This window comes from Chaetodon auriga, chromosome 21, assembly GCF_051107435.1.
Source record: "Chaetodon auriga isolate fChaAug3 chromosome 21, fChaAug3.hap1, whole genome shotgun sequence".
In the NCBI taxonomy this organism is placed as follows: Eukaryota; Metazoa; Chordata; class Actinopteri; order Chaetodontiformes; family Chaetodontidae; genus Chaetodon; species Chaetodon auriga.
The window spans coordinates 2,492,359-2,507,749 of NC_135094.1; the positions used below are offsets into that span (position 1 = coordinate 2,492,359).

The following is a 15,391-nucleotide window of genomic DNA, read 5'->3' on the forward strand; positions in this document are numbered from 1 at the left end:
GTACTATGGGTCATGTTAGCCTGTGTTAGCTAACATAACTAAAGGTAACGTTAACCAGTGGTTGCAAACATAAGGTCGTGTTAGCCAATGATAACATTAGCTTACATAACTGAGGGTAACATAGTCACCGTTAGGTAAGGGTAATGTGAGCCAGTGATAGCTAACCTAACTAAGGGTAATGTTAGCTAATGTTAGCTATTTTGGCTAGATAATACTGAGTAACTAACCCAAGGAGGGTTGAATCGAGGGCAGCTGAACTTGCTTGTAGGTACTTTTTAATTTTTTTTAATCCAATGGGCTTCTTCAGTTCTGACCGACTGGTGGGGAGTCTCTTTGTGGAGTCACTATCGTGGTCACTGATCCCAACTGGTTTGTTAGTGCTAGCTGCTAGCTGCTCCTCTGGACTTTTTAATTTTTAGGGCTCAAACTGTAATAATGCAAAACATCATTGCTGAATCTGTTCAATGATGTTCAATGATGTTACAGATAAAGTTTGGCCACTACACCAAAATCAGCCCAGTGCTGCTCCTGCGGGCTTGGCCTGATCTGTTCTCCCTCCATGACTATTTCAGGAAAGTCTTTGGATATTCAGTGTGTAGGTGTTGTTCATATAATGCTCTCTTGTGGCCATAGCGCCTGCTAATCAGTAGAAGTTACATAGACTCGCTGGCATGTAAGCCAGCACCACAATGGGCTTTTATTTTGAATTATAGAGGAGTCCCTTTGGACCATATATTGTTTATTTTATCATGTTGTAAATACTGCATGTACAGAGTACAGTAGAGTCACTGGTGTGGGAGTAATTCACACAACCCTTTATCCTTTATCCACCATGAACCATGAAATAAGAGTAACACTTAGTACACTGATCTCATATGCATGTTCATTAGTCAGGCCTCAGCAACACATTTCATTGTGTTCCTGCTCCTGTTGATTAGTTCACACCAGAGATACGAGATGTTTAAAACGTATGATGTTGTGGGAAAAGTCCAGCTCCTCTCCTGATGTCTGATAACGGTGAACAGAGAACATGACTGTACACACTCTGCCACAGCTTGGATCATAAAACAAAGAGGACCAGTGATTCACACAAGGTCAGCCTCTGCCCTCAGGTCCTGCTAACTGTAAATCACTCTCGATATGAGCATCAGCCAAATGCTTAAAATGTAAATGTCCTCATCATGGTGGCTGAACCTGGTGCCAGGCCTGCGGGGTCCTATCAGTCTGCAGGCCAGAGGCAGCGCTGGAGTGGAATTGGCAGGGAGCAGATGGGGGACGGGGCAGATCCCTCTGATGAGCCACTGAGAGAGGTTCACTGATTACACTAATTTAAAAGATGAGCTTTAATTCCAGTCTGCTGGATTCGAGAACCAGGACGAGTCGTGGATGCTGTACAGTCGCTCGTTTGCTTTTTTCTGCAGCTGCCTGACTTAACCTCGGCGTCCTTCGGCATCTCTTCGTGTTCACTGCTGTTCTCTGCACACTGCTGACCTCAGTTGTTTTTTCGTGGTGTTTTTTCTCTAGAGTTTGCACTGTTGCATGTTATCAGCAGCAGTTGACATCAGGGCTGTTGTGGGATTTAAAAAAAAAAAAGGTCATGAGAGCAAATTTCCCCCAGCAGAGCCCCACCGACTCTTTCTGACCAGCCACCAACCAAACTCAATCAAACTTTCTGCATATTTAAAAGAAAACTCCCAAATTTCCCATTTCCTGTGTTTATACGTTTCAACTTACTGGAAAATAATACAGATTTTCCTGTTGGTTTGTGACAGTTTCTGCTTCTTTCACATGAAACCAATGCTCATGACTGCGGTTGCTGGTCCCAGTTCAGGTGCTGAATCCTCCAAAGTCTGCATGTGTGCACCAAACACGACGTACGTTATAACAGGTCGACAAGTCTCATTTTGCAGCGAAGGACTGCAGACCAGCTTTGACTGAGTGTCTCCAGTCGAACACATTGTACCACGGTGAGCTGTGTACTGCAGCTTTCACTCAGTCCTGTCAGTTCGTAGAGTTGGAAACTATCGTGTGCAATCAGCCTCAATCACAAAGTTGTACTGCAACAGAGGAGAAAGCCCCCCCCCGCTCCTAATGGACTCCATTGATTCACTTTGTTCTGAGTCAGTTCTGGAGCTGGTTTTGTTTCCTGCCCACAAAAAAGCCTCGAGTTCAAACGACCTGATTTCATTCATGGAGTCAATGCACTCTCGTCAGAGTTAGACCTTTTCATTCTCTTGTCTCTTTTGCACAGGAAGCTATATGATGGCTTCAAAAACTGCCCCAAGAGGAGACTGCTGTTCTTAGCCTACCTTTAGCCTTAATTTAATATTCTTATCTAGTCGTGTTTTATCCGTTGCCTGATGGTTTTGTCAGCTGCTTTTTGTCTCAGTCTTGGCCGAGTCTCCCTTGCAGAACGAGGTCCTAATGTAAACAGGACTTACCTGGTTAAATAAAGGTTAAATAAACCTTATTGAAATGTCAAGTGATACCAGTCCTAGTCTGGTGTTCACTGCAACAACAATTCTTTGCCCTTTTCCAAAGAAAACAGTCTGTGATGTTGCCTTGTACTCCACAACATCACATTCACTCCAATCTGATCACATGTGAATATCTGAAGATACAAAGGGAGAGTGACTGTCAACAGTTTTATTTAATTTTGTTTAAATGAAAGAGCAGCTTTCTTGTTTGATTAGACTCCCATCGCCTTTGTTATTAAAGGAAAAGTTCAACATTTTGGGAGAGTTAGATGAGAATATAGGTGAGATACTAATCTTAAATTTGTCTGGTAAATATGAAGCTAGTGAACCTCACCAGGCTAGCTGTTTCCCCCTGCTTCCAGTGTTTATGCTAAGCTAAGCTAATTGGCTGTGGAGTCATATTGAACAGACAGATATGAGAGAAGTCATCAAACTCTACGTCAGAAAGGTGTATTTTCCAAAATATTCCTTTGAATTTAAGAGTGATCTGCAGAATCTGTCACATTCGTTTGAGCTGTTCAGCTCAGATATTTACAGTCAACCTTTCTGCATTAGTGCTGCATGATTTTATTATGTGAATGAACAAAGCAGGTGGCAAATAGTGAAGGAATGATGTGGGTTGTCGCTGATTTGTACGAGACTGTTCCAGCCTGAGAATATCACTGACGTCCCGCTGCAGAGATAACAGAGTGCTTCTCCCTCTCGCTTTGTGTCTTCCCAGACTTTCCAACTCATTTGAGTGGAGACAGAAAACGGCTCACAGCTTCCGAGAACAACTTTGAGCAAACTTCTGTGGATGAGCGGCGAGAACAACTGACAAATTGCTCAACTTTTTTCACACGGTTGCCCTGGGAACACGGCTTTAATGCTCACTTTCCACTCGACATACATTACGCGTCGACTTGACATACGCGCTTTACAGTACAGCAGACACTGGGGGGGAGGATTGTGGGAGATTTGTGTTGAAGGGGAGTCATGTGAGAGACAGATAAAGCTCTTCCGGGAGAACCTCGGGAGTGCACATCACTTTTTTTTTGAGGATGTGGCTTGTCACTGCACATCACCCAGACAGCAGAGCAGCAAGCACAATGGGCAATTAGAAGCTCCCATGGAAGCACAGGAAGCACAGTCTTTATATAATGGGGGAAGAGGGGGAGGACGGGGGGGCGATGGGGATGTTGCATCCTTTGAGGAGTCTGATCCCGGCAGGAGAAGAATCACAATCACCTTTATTGACTCGCTGAAAACACTGCATGCTTGAGGAATTTGTCTGTCTGCCGTCAGTGCTTATGAACACAATTACACGACAGTCACACACTCGCCGCCGATGCTGAAATTGTGCAGAAGAAAAAGACCCCCCCCTCCCCTCCCCACCCCCAATTGCTCTCTTTTCAGCCTGAAGTGGTACCAGGTGGTGGATGTTTTGTGATGTAAAAGTCGACAGGAGCAGGGAAAATTTCCACAGAAGTGTGCCGGCTTTCATCTCAGCCTCCGTCCCATTTGGATTCTTTGCTTCGTTCAGCTGCTGACCTAATTTTCCAGGAATGTAAGTGCTCTGTGTTTTTACCACTCATTCATAGCGAAGGCGGCGAGGGAGGTGCACTGGGGGAGAAAAGGCGTCCTTTCCGTGCGTCCGGGTTGACGGCTGGAGAGGGCCTTCGGCCTGTGATTGACAGGATCCTCACTGATGTCTTTGTCTGCTCACATATGTGTGAGTAAATAAACATCCACAGAAGAAGGGAAAGGTGGACGTGACTCAGACTTGGCAGGCAGGAAGAAACCAATGCAGCCAGTGGAACTTATACTTTACTTATATCTTATTTGTTTAGTCTGTATGCAAACCATAAATCTACAAGCTATGGTTTTAAGGGGGATAGTCTTGCAGACCAGTTCTTGTCCAGATGCAGTGACTTCCTGTAGGCCCTGTCTCCTCTAGTTCACCTCTGGCCAGGTAATAGCCATGCTAAGCTAAGTGGCTCCAGCTTCAGAGTGATAAATGGGTGATAATTTTCTGTTTTCTCTTCAAAGGACGTTTGGCTAATTTGGGAGTTTGTTCAAAACCTGCGTGGAGCATCTGATTTTCGCGATGCTAACGTGTTAGCAGATCTCAGCTATGGTGGATATACTGTTATGGTGACAACTGACATGGAGTGAAAAGTGTAGGGTCTAAATCTCTGGTGAGAAAGAAGCAAAATTAATCTTTAAGAAATATGTGAAGAGCTTTGATGAAGTGAAAACTGACAGGATGGACTGCTAATCTACAGAAGCTGGCAAGCTAACCGCTAACATGCTTATTGGCATGAGTACCTCAAAACAGTTCTCTTCTTTCTCTTTTCTCCGTACTCAGCCATTCCTCCTGGTCTGTTTTCAGGATTTAACTTCATTTCATGCAATAAAAAGTTCTTGTCTCTAATTGGACAATAAGTTTTACACAAACAAATTCACCTCTGTGCAGCAGCATCGGTGAGGATATTGAAGCCGACATGACAGCGACACAGCAAGATAATAACAGAAAAGACGTGCAAGATGAAATGTTTTACAGCACGGATACAGAGCAGGCTGATACACAACAAACAGCAGGAAGAAAAGAGGAACCCGGCTGGTTTTCTGCCTACGCTAAAGGTAACTTTTTGTAAGCACTAAGGCAAAGAATGTCCCATCCACACTGACATTCTCCTCCATTCATATCTGGAAACGGTGTCACAGGTGGGAGGAAAACAGGCAGGATGTCCTCTTTCATATAAGGTGTCCTACAGCATGTACAGAAGCACTCACACACCATATGAACAGGCTAACGTGAAAATAACAACACATTCACAGCTGAGACACCGACAGCGGTGACTCCACCACGACCCAAAAACACAGCAGAAATATTCAAATGATACGACAGAACTATGCATGAAAGAAAGAGATGATGTTGGACATGAATCGTGTCACCGATATGAACACTAATTGTCATGATTCCTTCCTCCCTGCAGTCTCATTCTGAGCAGACAACAACTTCTCATGACGCTCAGCATCTAAACTGTCCCATAATGTGCAGAAATAATACAGTTTAAAAGAGAAAAACACCTGCTGCCTGTGTTTTGAAACCTAAATGTTGGCACAGAAAATACACCGATACACAGTTAATATTGATTGATCACAGAACGAGTGTGAGGGAGCAGTTAAATAAGCTCTAACTGCGCTGAATAAAATACATTCGTTGCTCTTGAGAGCTTAAAGGCGCAGTAGTGGGCTGATATCGTCGGACTAATAATAACTGCGACTGTGAAGCTGTACAGGACAAATATTTGGACCTCGGTTTTCCTAAATGAGCCAAGATGCTTGGAACAAAAAGAAAAGGAAAAGAGGAGCTTTTTGGCTAAAAGCAAAAATAGACAAGTGTTTCAGGACTCACTGATTCAGAAAACATTTTCACTTTATGAGCAAACGTTGTTTCTGTTTGCCAGATCTCCTCTTCCACGGCAGGTGGCCGCTCCTTCTGCTGCCCCATCGGGTCAGCTGATTCTGAAAGTAGGCCTGTTGCCATCTGGTTACACAAAAACAAAAAACTCCTGCATGAGATACACCTGTGGTTTTCTTGCCCGGAGCGCTTCGTCTCCTCCAAGACGCTTCGATCAGCATCCGGGTCACGTGCCGGAGGATGGAGGAGCAAGGACGGGAGGGTGATTAGCTGAATGGAAAGCACCCTACGAGCTACCCCAGAGGTCCTGAAGCTGTTATGGATCAAACTGCAACTTGATCTTGCAAATAATTAAGCTAAACGAGGCAAATCTCACAAGTCAGCTACCTTCAGACTGCACACCGAGGTATAAAACCAGGCAGGCCGACCCGCTCTACGAGACGGTTCCTTTGAATTCAAACTCCCAGACTGTCCTTCAGCAGAGGTTTCTAATTGATCTCTGCAGCTCCTCTGCTGTCAGTGTGGGTAAAAGTACAAACCTGCTCAGTCAACATATCACACGGAGGTTGAAGAATGCTCCTGCAGCTGTTACTCCCTGTCAGATGCGATGTTGCGGGGTTATTGATCAAGAGAAACGAGGACTGAAGGTTGCATCCTGCCTGCCTGTGTGTTTATTTAGCCTACAGTGAGGAGGAGAGGATGTCCTCCGAATGCCAATTAAGCCGGTGATGGTCAGATCATTGTCACGGCGCTCTGATGACTGGCAGGCCTGACAAGCTGGCTGAGCGGTGCATGTGGTTGCTTTAATTAATTGCCAGCGGCTCGGCTACACGTGGGCGGACGGAGCGAATATGGATGTCGACTGAGAGCAGAACTCACGCTTCGGATAATTCTTTGTGAAACAAAGGGTGAGAAATTGAGGCAGATTAAAGCTTCGCTGCTCTCCGACAGAATGAAGCGAATGTTTATTTATTTTTTTGGTTTTTGTTCCATTTGATTGGTCTCAGAAGCACAATTTGCTGGTTTGTGACTGAGGAGCGAAATGTGCAGCGTTTATCTGAAGCTAAAGGTTAGCGCTACTCTCTCTGGAAGAGCGTCTCTCCAAGCAGTGAACCGGTGGGCCGCTGCAGCTCGGCGTGTCCCGTGGGCTGCAGCCAGATTTAGGCACCAAAAGTCAACATTAGCATTTCAGAGGCCTATCTATTTTAATCAACTCAATCTTGTATAAGATTTCCCAAACTCTCCCGGAGCCTGAAGCAGTATCAGGCATTTACGGGCTCCAGGGGGGGCTTGCCATTTCAGAGCCTTGATGCATCTCAAATTTAAATTCATTATCCTCCATAATTAAAGCAAATATATCAAAGGCTGCTTACGCTGCGGCGATACTGTCAGCGAGCTCCAGAGGGAGCGAGGCTCAGGCCTGCAGCCCAGGTGGCTTCTAACATATTCAAACACACACACACGTATATAAATATAGCATCTTGTTAAACGCATCCTCTGGGTTCCTTTTTAATAATTTAACCCGAAATTGTGAGTTATCGTGCTGCAAAATGGAATTGGCACCACTTTTAATTATACTCTGGTCACCACATTTAATTATAGCGTTCAAGTCTGATGGTGGTGAAATCATTTTTAGAGCAAATCAGAGCTCCGTCACCGACAGAGGATCGTTATAATACTCCTGTAAGCTCTCTGAGGAACAGTTAGACTGTGTCTGTGGTGCTCAAGAGAGAATTAATACCGAGTTTACCGTGATTTTTTATCTCCTTAAGAGGAAGAGGGAATATTCTCCTCTTGTTGAGTCAATTTTATTAAATAGCATCCTTTCAATTTACTCACAGAGTGCCTTTATGTTTTAAAGTGACGGGTTTATACACCTCAAGACTAAAACACAGAAGCCCTCGTCCACGCCTGAGTGATAATCAGCCCAAATAAGGACAATCTGTCCTAACTTGACTTCTCAGGGAGGAAACACTTCCCCATTTCTTTAGAGAGCCTTCTGAGCAGCCACGCACTGCAAAAAATATCAATCTTAAAAGGTCATTAAAGCTGAAATTGCTTAAAGGCAAATTTTTTGCTACCGAGGTGGAGCTACCTGGCACTGCAATGTCACTTTGTCAAGTTTGAGCTTAAATTTTGGCCTCGTTAATGCAGCTCTGATACTTATTCCAAATTAGCTAAAATGCATAAAGCGACCTCTCACACTGCAGTGTTCTGTGCAGTCCTCAAATATGCAAAATCCAGTGAAAGGAAGTGTATTTGTTTCATTCTGCAGGCAGAATTTCACTTTTTTTTTAAGAGACAAGGCTGAAATCTGCACATGATGCAACACGTTCAGCAAATGTTTTAGTTGTAATCAGGACGAGGTCACGTGATTTAGTCCAAAATGTGGCAAAAATCAAAAACACTTCGTGCATTAATCTTGTAGTTTCTTAACTTTTACGTTCTCCCTCATCGGTGAGTTTCTTCATAACTTTCTTCACGGACCGTTTGAAGACAGCTTCAACGTGTTAACATACAAATGCTTTCTGCAGCTCCTTTAATTAATGCATCATTTAAAGTGTGTTTAATTAGCTCGTTAGCGTTCACCATTTTTCTTAATGTGCCGCTGTGACACGAGCCTCCTCAAAGACACACAGGAAGTCAAAGCAGGACTCTCCCTCAGTCTGTGAACCACCATCCAACTGGGGGGCATTTGGGCCAATCAGAGGGGCACTTGGGTGATTGACAGGCCATTTTGGCTGACTGGAGGGGCATTTGTTTTTACCAGAAAGAAATATTGGCAACCAGAGGCGCCATTGGGTCACCAGAGGGGAGTGGCCAGAGGGACATTTGGGTGGATCAGAGGGACAACTGCATGACAAGAAAGACGCCTGGGTGTCCAAAGGGCCATTCAGGCCAACCAGCCGGGCATCTAGGTCAACCAGTGGGGGCATTTGAGCTGATCAGAAGGGATAATTGAACCACGCAGCGGGGTATTGTAGAGACTGAAAACACAACTGGTGACCAAAAGGCCATTTAGGCCGGCCAAAGGGACAACCAGCGGGGGCGACTGAGCTGATCAAAAGGGATGATTGGACCAAATCAGAGGGACATTATAGCAAGAGGACAGGCACTTGGGTGAATAAAGGCACATTTGAGCTGACCACAGGGACACTTAGACCCACCACAGCAGCATTTTAGTGAGGACTGAAAGGAAGGACATTAGACCAATCAGAGAGACAGCTGGGGGACAGGAAGGTACTTGGGTAATAAGAGGGGCGGTAAGAAGGCCTCACATGGCACCTCTTTCACATTAGGGTGAAGGTGCTTCATCAGGGCACAAACATGAGTGGCAGCCAGCTCAGAGGGCAGGCTGCCCCCCCCCCCCCCCCCGTGCGCGCCTCTGTCGCCACTTTAACTCAGTGCCAGAGACCACAAAGCCATGTCAGGATGGACATTTTTTGCAGTGCAGTCAGAGCCAGCGGAGCGCAGCGGTGCAGCAGGACTCCCGTCTGCCTGCTCTGGCTGCTCACCGCCGGCCAGACATCACATCACAGCCCATCCTGCGGTGACACGGCTCCCCTCCACCTGAAGCCTCCGACATGCGTCTCCGCGTTTCCTCCCGTCTCCTCCGGTGAGAGGGCGTATCCGCGTTCAGAGGGAGGCTGAGCCAGCACAGCGCCAGTGGAGGGAGTGGGAGGGCTTTTCTCTGTTTTCTGCTGGTTTGAAACCGAGGAAGAAAACAGCGAGCAGCCACGCCGCCCACCAAACAAGGCGAAGCGCGCATCAACAATTTCGCCACCGCTGCCGCTGCCCCGATTAAACGAGCGGCGGAGCGCAGACGGACACGGACACTGCAGCTGCGATCCCACACAGGAACTAACAGAGGTGAGCTCCAGATTTGCCCTCTTCTTAAAAATGATGGTTTTTTGAATGGAGTCTGGCTGAGGGGCTTCGGAGCGTTGAGGAAACGCAACAAAGTTGTTTCCGAGGGGAGGACTGCTTTGTCTCTGCCCTGAGAGGTGGGAGCAGCATCCCTCCTCTTCGGCTTTGTGTCTGCACACTTCTGCATGTGCGCTGGCTTCAGTCCGTCACGCAACACGGGGATTCATGAGCGAGTAAGAATAGACGTTAATTGTGTTTTGGTAAACTTGTGATTTTCTCCCACTCCTTTCTCACCTGACGCCCCCTGCGCTGCAGACATTTGTACTGCTTGATGTGAATCAGTGTGTTCTGTTTGTTGTTTCACTATCAGACGTCCTTTGTGTTGTTATCCGGATTCCTGCACCTCCACCTCACAGCTCACAGGGAGGTTTTTCCAGTTGCACTAATGTCATCGTCGCCCATTGTTCCAGTGATTGGCTCTGCTTTAAAACCTCTAAACTTTTGGCTTTATTCTGCAAACAGGAATTTGTGCTTTTTTTTCGTGCGGCCACCTCCTTCAGTGACCATCAGTTTTTTGGTGTCAGACTGAAAGCTGAGTTTTATTCATCAAAAGCATCTCTGCTGTCAGTCACAGTGGAGCGGAGGGACGATGAAATGTGAGTTTCCTCTCCTTTGGTGTGTCTTCAGATGCAGGATTAGCGCTCCAGCTGTGCCACAGGCCGTCCGTGTTCAGCCTGATGGTTGCAGCTTTTTGTAAAATACAAAAAAAGGAGGGTGAGATGAGGAGGATTTTCAACAAGATATGAGATAGTTTTCTGAAGCTGCATTCTGTTGGCAGTTAACTGGGCTGAATGCTGCGTTCTTCGTTTCTCATTACATTTGTATGTAGGTCTTCCTCTTCCTCCATGAATTTGAAAACCTTGTAATCCCCCTGCTTTATTTTTTAAAGCCTGATTTGCTGCTGCTGGACTTCATCCAACATTTAGGATGTGTCAACTCTTACTTAATTCTGGGCTAACTTAATTGCCTGCAGGATTACTGTGTTAGAACGAGAGTTTATGTCAGTGTGATTTCTTGCTCTGCGAGCCGTAAACCTTTTGTGAGTCGTGTCCTGCGGTTTGTTTTGGAGATTAAAGTCTATCAGGTGGGTTATTTACGGCCATATGTGTGCTCACAGCTGTATGGACGGCAGCTTATCACCTCTCCTGTCCGGGCTCTCGGCAGCAGCCTTCAGGATGGTGCCTGCTGTGGATTTATTTAGCTTGTGCACAACATGACAGTGCAACAAAGTGTGTTCAGATCAGCCGATTAATCAATTGATAGGAAACATTGACAGGCATTGTCTCCTTCCTCTGTTGCATGCTGTTGTTAACAGGATACACCCTGTGGTCTGGTGTGTTGTTTGGACAAAACAAGGAATTTGAACATTGTGATCGTGGCCAGATAAACCTGCCTGGGGGCCTTGAGGCAAAAATTAGCTGCTGGCTCCTTATTTCCCCTCAGCTCCCTCTGCTCTGGTGTCTATTCTGGGACACTGCCTGACCATGCTGTAAGAGAATTTTATGAAACACAGGTCAGTTTGGGAATATGCAGCGTGTCAGGTCATAAAGCAGGACCCAGTTTAAAGGAGCATGCTGCCAATTTTTTTCACATCAAAATCACTTTACTCCTCATGGGGGGTGCTGCTCCGTCTGTATTATCTCAGCTCCGGCTCGGAAACTCACAAGAAGCTGGTCAGCTGCATGGTGGGAAATGTAGGATTAAGGGTTTTTGTAGCTTTGCTGGCTAAAAATCAGGATTTCAGAGCTTATTATCCATCAGTTCTGACCATTGTTGTCTTAAATCTGTGTCTTCTAAGTCAAGTTATGGGAGAAGAAATCACTAGAACGCCCCTTTAAGGCCTTTATCACGTCAGCTGATATTGTGCTTCAGTGCTGCAAACCTTTGCCTGGTTTCAGTAGTTGAAATCTTGTTTTTCAGTGAAACAATCACATCATTAATGTCAACATGTTCATGGTATTTACTGCGTTTGTCAAGTGTAGTAACTGAGCAGCGTCGCTGACTCACGAGGAGACGATGTAGTAACAAGTGCAAACAAGTCCACATGTTACGGCAGCAATGACAAGGATGCAGGAGAACAAAGAGTTCAGCCTGTGTAATCACGCCGCCACAGCGTTGTCCTTCCATACAAAATCTCCACGTCCAGGTACACATTTAAACAGTTTACATGCTTTGGATCAAGCTGTTCTGGGAAGGTTTACATTGCTGCCTTTTTGTTTTTGTCTCGCTGAAGTTCACACCGGCTGAGTCCTCTAAACAACAGTCACATGAATTCATAAGTTGCTTATTTATTGGACGGAGTCGGACATGTCAACCTGCCAGGTTAGAGCGTTTGGCAGCGGCAGACGGGTCAGTCCAAACCGATCTGATCGCACTCTGCGCTTTGAGGGAAACGTGATGGATTTGACTGGACTATTAGTGTGTTTATACTGTGTCCTGGATTTTACCCATAAATCCTTGTTTGTTATTGCTCCTAATTCTTGAATGATGACTCACACTCTCAGAGTCCAAATGGCATCTTTCTCACCTGCACGAATAAACCAAACTAAATCAGTGTTTCATTAAACCTCTCGCAGATTCGGGCTCACAGTAAAAGCTGGTGAGGCATTTCACTAAAACACTGCAGTCTTTGTTTTAAGGAAAACTGGAGGGCATCACGAGAAAGAGCAAAGGTCCGGAGCTGCAAAGGAAAGTTATCTCAGTTATTCAGACGCAGAAGTTTAATTTGCTCAAGTTGTTGAAAGAAGATAAGGACGTTCATTTGTATGTTCTACAGTGGTGATCAAAACATCATGAATGTCTGCAAAAGTACCACCATCCAATGACGGCCTGCCACAAATCCAACCTTTTCAGGGTCAATACTTTGGATTCTGTTGTTGCATTTGGTCATTTTGAAGATGTAGAACAGCGATTGATTGGCAACCAGCTTAGACATGCTTGGAGAGGCTCCAACGCCCTCAAAACCCTCAGCATGAATGAGAGAAGGTATATGGCCAAAAGTATGTGGACAGGCTGTACTTCTGGCCTAGAGCTGTTTTTCCAATTAAGAGAAGATTAACGCTACGACATACAATTATATTCTCGACAATAGTGTGTTTCCAATTTTGTGGTACCAGTGTGTGATTGTCCCTTTCCTGTTTTAACACGATAAAGCCCCCGTGCACGAAGCAGCCCCTTAAAGAAATGGTTTTTCCAGTTTCATGTGGAAGAACTCGACAGCTCTGACCTCATCCAACACCTTGGGGATAAACTGGAACACCAACTGTGAGCCAGACCTTATCACCCATCATCAGTGCTGGACATGTCTAATGCTCTTGTGGCTGAATGGGAGCAAATCCCTGCAGCTGGGGAACCAAACATCTGGTGGAAAGCCTGAAACCAGCAGATAAATGGCAATTATCTTGGAATTGGATGCTCCACAATCACGTGGGAGGAATGTGCCGAGTGTCCATACACTTTTGGTCACATATTGTCATTGAATGACTGAGGTTTAAGGAACAGTGTAATATCCCTGCCCTGTTTTTATTTGCATGCACTCACTGGACGAACGCCACATTATGCAGAGTTGTAGAATTCGGCCGGAGCGACTAAATCTCCGGGGGAATACGTCACCTTATATCACCCACACTTACCAATATTTACTTGGCTTTATCTAACAGCCGCCTTGTGTGAGCAGTCGGAGAGAATGAAGGCAAACAGTCCCTTTGAATCTGCTGCGGGACGGCGCTTCAGACGCGTCCAGAGCTTTGAAATTGTCCGGGAGCGTAACTTGTCCTGGCATCTTATTCCAGTGTTTTTTCTCCTTCTTTACTTGGGAGGGATGTGAGATATTAGAAGTCTGATGCCAGGTGTTTGGCGTCCAAAAAGGTTGCCGCTTCATTCGGTGTCAAAATGAAACCGGCATCTTATTTTTTAGTCCCTTGCAGGTTTTGAATCGTTCATCGCTGTTTCTCCAATTCTGGTGATTTTATTGCTTTTAAATAAGTTGATGGATGTCTTGTGTGATTTGGACAGAAGTAGAATTTAGATGTTTTCATGCTTGGGGATGATTCATATTTCTAATCTAATGGAGAAGACTAAGTTCCAAGTCTGTCAATATGCAAACTGTATGTCAGAGAGTCCAGGAGGCTCTGTGAGACTGTGTTCAGGCACTGTGGCACTTTAAACTGAATGCTAATGGAAGCATGCTAACATGCTCACAATGACAACGCTAACATGCTGATGTTTAGGTATAAAGTTTACCATGTTTGCCATCTTAGTTTACTGTGTTAGCATGCTAACATTCACTAATTAGCACAAAACACTGAGAATGTTTTTGCAGCTATCCTTGCTAGCTAGATTATGTGACTGTTACAGCTCCAGACTGCTAATGTAGCTAGCTTTATAGATGTTAGCCTGCTTTTTTGGCAGGTAGCTCAGTAACTCAGTTTCAGGGATGTGGACATTTTACACTTTGTGCTTAACCAAAAACAACAAAAACAAAGAACATAGTCAGGTTAAAGCTTGAGTGGAAGCTTAGTGCCTGAACTTTTTAATAGTTCTTGAAACCAGCAGCTTTATGTTCTGGAGAACTGGTCGACAGGAGCACAGCTGGTTTAACTGGCTTTTTATCCTCAACGTTGTGATTGAAAGTTGTGATGCTCTGCAGCCCTGTGGTCTAGTCAGTGCATCGGTTAAATAAACGTGACAAGATGTTCATTAACTAGATCAATGATTTCATGTTAGCCTCAAATTGAATACGTCGAGCTGATGTTGATGGCGCCTGATGGAGGATTCGCCGCCTGTAGGATTAGACGACGTTCTCCATCAACAGATATTTTTGCCCTCGTTCGTTGTTTCTGTAACCTCTGGAGGAACCTTCAGTCCGGCTCCGTGTGCCCTCCATACATCATTTCCCACTTTATTCTCTCTCCATTTTCCAAAACGGCACCTCCGCTGTCTCCTCCATTAATTTCTCCTCTCCCAAGACATCGGCAGGTCCGCTCCCACCTTCCCCTCTGCTTCATTTGCATCTTGGCTTCACACGGCTGCCCAAGTGTTTTCTGGGAGTCAGGTGGCTAATTGGTTCCCATCTGTTGGGAGAGAGCGGCCTTTACGGGATCTTGGGTAATTTGTGTCAGGAGTTTTACCATATTAATTCAGTTTTTTCCCTCCGCCCAGAGCCCACAGACTCTTTTTGTCTCCTTCACATTGTTGCAGTAGGTGAGCTTGAGAATTTTGAAGCTTTAGCATCCTCTGGGTTGTTTTTCAATGCACGACAAAGGGTTTGCCGCACTGTTGGAATAACATGCACAGAATGCATGATTTAGTTTTAATGTCGTGTCGGAGTTTTCTGACTCAATCGGAAGGACAGAAACGAAATGTAGTAACCTGCTCTCCTGATGTGGCAATGCTTTATTTCGCAGCCACATCTCTGTGACACTGCTGTTTTCATCGCAGAGCAACAAGACGGAGAGTGTGCACTTCCTGCCGTGTTAATACCAGGTTTTAATTTCACAATCTCTGTCTGCAGCACGGGCCGCTCTCTGTGCAAAGATAAGGGTTCAGGGGAGGAAGTGGCCAGGTCTAGCAAACCAAAACA

General features: G+C 45.4%; 1 protein-coding gene across 2 annotated transcripts in view; it reads left to right on the top strand.

The window, feature by feature from the left end:
* The first annotated feature begins 9,391 nt into the window (after positions 1 to 9,391).
* Positions 9,392 to 15,391, top strand: part of rnf152 (ring finger protein 152) — a 45,848-nt gene continuing 39,848 nt past the window's right edge. The window contains exon 1 of one of the 2 annotated variants that reach the window (XM_076761645.1): positions 9,392 to 9,753. The gene's annotated coding sequence lies outside the window, so the exon portion shown is untranslated. Of the gene's footprint in view, positions 9,754 to 9,909; positions 9,984 to 15,391 lie in introns of those variants that run through there. The other variant, XM_076761646.1, reaches the window with a different exon arrangement.